This window comes from Euphorbia lathyris, chromosome 8 (genome assembly GCF_963576675.1).
Source record: "Euphorbia lathyris chromosome 8, ddEupLath1.1, whole genome shotgun sequence".
In the NCBI taxonomy this organism is placed as follows: domain Eukaryota; kingdom Viridiplantae; phylum Streptophyta; class Magnoliopsida; order Malpighiales; family Euphorbiaceae; genus Euphorbia; species Euphorbia lathyris.
This window is the reverse complement of record NC_088917.1, coordinates 63,252,935-63,258,197: the sequence shown is the minus strand read 5'-3', so window position 1 is coordinate 63,258,197 and position 5,263 is coordinate 63,252,935. Positions and strand designations below refer to the sequence as shown.

Sequence of the window (5,263 nt, the reverse complement as noted above, 5' to 3'; positions counted from 1 at the left end):
CGGGATGAAATTGATTTAGCGAGTTGTCCAATTTGAATTTCCAAATTATGGATGCTAGATGATTGGTTTTTAATAAGCTGATCGAATTTATTCTCGATCCGTTTAAAACCATCGTCGTGATTACTTATTTTTCCGCTCATAACATCAATAAATTTGTCGATTTTAGAAGATAAAGTGCTAATTGTATCTCTTGATTGATTTTGATAATTGGTAGTACGATTTTGATTAGCATTAGCATTATTATTATCTCTCTAGTTAAAGTTAGGATGATTTCTCCACCCAGGATTATATGTATTAGAGTAAGGGTTATTATTTTGGTTTTGCCCTTGGACAAAATTTACCTGTTCAATTTCACTCATACATTTGTAATCCACATCTGTTTGGATTGACTTATCATTAGGATCACACGGTGCCATAAACCTATCAATTTTGTGCGATAAGGCAGAAAATTGGGCTTGCAACATCGCTACTGGATCAAGATTCACTATACCTTTAACTGATGATGTTGTTGAGGATGATGGTTTCGCTAATGGTACGTGTCCACGTTCCGCGGGCCACATACTGCTGTTGATTGCCATCTCCTCCAAAAGTTCTCTTGCTTGGGCATATGTTTTCTTCATGAATAACCCTCCAGACATAGCGTCCAATGAACCTCTAGTTGTAGGATTTAGTCCATTGTAAAATGTTTGCATTAAAAGTTCAGCGGGCAATTGGTGCTGTGGGCATAAACGTTGAAGTTCTTTAAAACGTTCCCAAGCCTTATAAAGAGTTTCATTATCATTTTGAGAAAAAGATGTTAACTCTTTAATGACTCTTGCGGTTTTTGCTAAAGGAAATTTTTTTGATAAAAATGCTTGGGCTAATTGCTCCCAAGTCTCAAATGTTGCGGCTGGCATAGAAGTTAACCATTCTTTGGCTCGATCCTTCAAAGTAAAAAGAAAAAGGCGAAGTTTGATTGGTTCTGCAGTCACATCAGTAATTTTAAAAGTGTCACAAATTTCTAAGAAATTTGTCAAATGGGTATTAGGATTTTCGTTAGGTAACCCGTAAAATGTTACGTTATTTTGCAACATATTAAGCAACGCAGGCTTAATTTCAAATTGATTTGCATTAATTTGGGGTCTAACTATACTGTTTGTTACACCGGCCACTCCTGGCCTAGCGTAATCCATAAGTGTGGCCATAACTTCTGGCTCGGTAATTCTAGTTTTTATTGGGGTTTTGTTTTTGTTTTTCTTTTCTTTCTTGTTCTTTTTAAGAGTTCTTTCAATTTCTGGGTCAATAGGATTTGGTGACGTGCCTGAACTTCGAGAACTGCGTATGAACTTGAAATTTCGCACGAACCGAAACTACCTATAAAACAGAATTTGAAAAATAAATATGTTAGTAATTTAAAATAAATAAAATATAAAAGTTTGAATAAGTATGAATAAACCTAGATTCGTAATAAAACACGAAAAATTTAAAATTTTGTCAAAAATTTTGGCGTTCCCCGGCAACGGCGCCAAAAACTTGTTGAGCGATTTCCGCAAGTGCACGGTATACGCTTGTAGTAATAAAAGATATCGATCCCACAGGGAACATTTTTTAAACAAAACTTATTTATAATCGGTTAAATTTACTTTTAGGTTTATGATATGGAAAAATCGTTTAATTGGTTTTGGTTTTGAAATTGCTAGAATGAGAATTAGGTTAGATTATGAAAACGTTAGAAAATATTCTGATTTAAGAATGAATTTGCAAGATAGGAACGTTTAGTACTTTTTAGAAAAGTAAACAAATGTATTTATTTGCATTAAGCAAAGAAAACAACTTTAAACTTTGTACGAATTATAAAGATGAAATAAATGACGGAACCTCTAATTAATTGGCTTTGAACATGACAAAACCCTTTCGGGATAGTTGCCCTTAATCAAATTAAAACTCTTTCGAGATAATAATTTGCCTAAGTGTTCAACAAAGTTTCCTTGTAAAGATTTTGAATTAAATACGTTTTAATGAAAACACCAGCAGTCACTTTAGTGGATTGGTTACCATAAGTGCTGCATAAAAATCTATCGAATAGAACGGACTTTATTAGATGAAATATAAATTGATACAAGTTTACAGAGAACATGGAGCATGGAAACATTCGACGACTTGCAAGTGAACGAGTTGTCAATCCTTTCCTTGGGTTTCGTTAGAGTTTGCCAGGCTCAGGGGCGGATCCTCTACTCAATCTTCTCGTTGAATCTTCGTAATAGAGACTGGGTCGGTCTACTACCAAAATGAAAACTAAACTGGAACAATGTCTAAATGCTACTAAACTTGTTATTATTGAATAAACAATGTGTGTATAGCATATTGCTTTTGAACAGAATCGAAGTCTAACTTCTGAATCACTTGATTCAGAATTTCTGCATAAATTCTATACTAATCTCTTTTTCTATATATCTTCAACTCTCCATCAACTCTTTATTTATAGATGTTGAAGAGTCTTGATTGAAGTGTCGTGTCCGTTGTGAAGGATCGTGTCCGTTGCGAAAGGATCGTGTCCGTTGCGAAAGGACGTCTTTATCCACCCGAACGATCGCGTTTCGTCGAAAACAAAAGTGTGCAACTATGCTTCTAAAAACTCCTGCTCGTACCGAGAATATTAAATTCTCTACCGAGAATGGGGGAGCATCAATTGGTCTTCAAACGGAAGGAAGGAGAAGCTGAGGAACGCGTGTCACGACCGTGAATGTGGGGGCCGCGGTCACGGCACGGAACGTTTTTCGGTTCTTCTACTTTCATTCGCGTCCTCGATTTGGCGTTATTAATTTCTGTCGTCTTCGACTCCTTTTGTAGGGGTTTTCTTCTATTTTTGAGCTCTTTTCGTTCCTATTTGGATTTTACCAAATATTTATGTACCTTACAAGAAAGAAACATATTCGAGAGTAAAAGCTTTCTTTTTTTTTTTGGTAAGAAGGGAAGAAAAAAAACAAACAAACAAAAACCTAACCCGGGATCAGTCTAGGAAGACTGACCCCAATCCTATCCTCAAGAAGAGAAGGAGAGTAAAAGCTTTCTAAACAGTTATAAATAGCATAAATTCGTAGCAATATTGATGTAATTAATGATGATATTTTAGGTATATTTTGGGCTTAACAATAGACCATATGTAAAATAGGAAAATTGAAGTAGTAGAGATACTACTATTTGGAAAAGAAGCTCTATGTTGTTTGGATTTAAAACAAACATTACAACTCAAAACAAGTGTAATACTAGATAAACCAAGATAATGACCAAGCTTAGAAGTAGATACATGACCTAAATTTTGATGCCATAGCATTGCATCAGTATAATCATGATTAACTAAACCATGTACATTATTTGTAACACATACTATATCACTAAAAAGAAAAGAAGACTGTGTGACCTAGTAAAAATCATGATGCTTGTAACCTTTAGCTAACACATAATTAATTGTTGTGTCCTGTAGTAAAACACAATCGTTCGTGAAAAGAAATCTAAGTTTCTTGTTTTGCAATAGTTGCCCCACTAAGAGGAGGTTGTATTGGAATGTGTGTATCAATAAGACTTCCTCAATTACAACTTAAACACAACGGTGCCAACTTGGTTAAGAACTATTATGGAGCCATTAGGGAGATGCACCTTCTCTGGCTTGAGTAAATACCTCACTTCACTGAGGTTATGCTGCACAGAATAAGTCATGTGTGTAGTGGCTCCTGAATCCACCACACATGGAACATTATTGATACTAATAACTTGAGGAGCTTAATCAGAATTACCTCAAAATGAGGCAAAAGCAGAAAATCGCTAGATTTGTGAGTTGAACTGATTCTCTTCTTATCTTTTAACTACTTCTGAATTTTAGCTTGAACAACATTCTGCATATCTTCAGTCAACCGAGTTGTAGTTTTAGCATCATCATTAGAATCAGAACCATAAAGTGGTGTATGATGTGTGCCTTGTATCAGTAAAGCCTTAGAGGAAGATCCTACTCTAGAACCAGTTAAAACACTGCGTTTTGGCCCTTTCCACCACCAAGATATCCATGCATACAGAAGCAACTGCTCTTATCATGCCTGTTTGTTTTGAAAACATCACAATAATGAGATGTACCATCCTTAACTCCTTTAGAAGTACCAACATTCTTAGAAGAAGAACCAAAGTCAGCTACTTTAGGCTCATCATTAGAGAAATGTTCAAAATCACTACCTTATGCTGGTGTGACTTCTTTTTCTTTTTCGATGCGAAATAACATTGTACATGCCTTGTTCACTGTAGGTAGAGGATCCTTCAGCAATATCCGATGTTTGACATGATCATATTCCACATTTAGACCACACAAAAACTGCATTAACTTATCATCTTCACAAATGCTATGCACAATGATCCTTGCTTCTCCACATGTACAATTAATTAGTGACTAGCTTCAACACAACTATCTCATCCTAGAGTCTTTTCAATTTATTGAAAAATATTATAGTTGTCATCTGAGCCTGTGAAATTATGTTCAATTCTTTTTGAGATGAAAGTATAAATATACATCATCTAATTTTTTCTATACATCCATGGCAGTTGGTGCAAATAAGAAAGTATCTCCTAATTCTTTTGACATGGAATTAATAAGCCACGAGAAAACAAGATTTTCATTTTGCATCCAATTTTCATACTCATCAAAATCAGGTTCATTTTGAATTGACTTGATCCTTCAACACAAAATTAGTGCGCGTTTTAACTTGTCAAGCTATCAACATTGATCTATGTCACGAGATATAGTTTTTGCCAATTAAAGGATTATTGACTAAAATTGAACCTGGATTATCAGCAGTTCTGATCGATTGAAAGATGCTTCATTTCTTATGTATCACAACACTGTTACGATCTATAAAAACACCACTACGATTTGCATTCTGATTTTAATCTCGAGATATGTCGCCATTACGATTTCCTCCAGTTCGATTTGCATCTGGAACTTCATTTCAGCTCTCCAAATGGTGAGATATTTCTTCGTCATTTTCAAATTCCGATGAAGCTTCTTCTACAATGACTTCATCATTTTCATCTTGTAATGCACATGCATACATTTGCATTTTCTTCTTCCTCATCATTTTTGAGAGTTGGATTATTTTTTACCATTATAATCTGATACCATGTAAAGTGAACGAGAAAGTAGAAAAGTATTCTTTTTATTTTTGAATTTTGTAAGTTTCCCTATTATTATTTGGTTAAATTTTATAAAATACTCTTGCACTACTATGCCTAAAAAATCAAA

The 5,263-nt window shown here is 34.6% G+C and overlaps 1 non-coding gene across 1 annotated transcript; it reads left to right on the top strand.

Annotated features, from left to right (window-relative positions):
- Window positions 1-708: 708 nt before the first annotated feature.
- Window positions 709-815, top strand: LOC136204371 (small nucleolar RNA R71). Its single transcript, XR_010675214.1, has one exon. It is a non-coding gene; the product is annotated as a small nucleolar RNA R71 (small nucleolar RNA).
- Window positions 816-5,263: the final 4,448 nt, after the last annotated feature.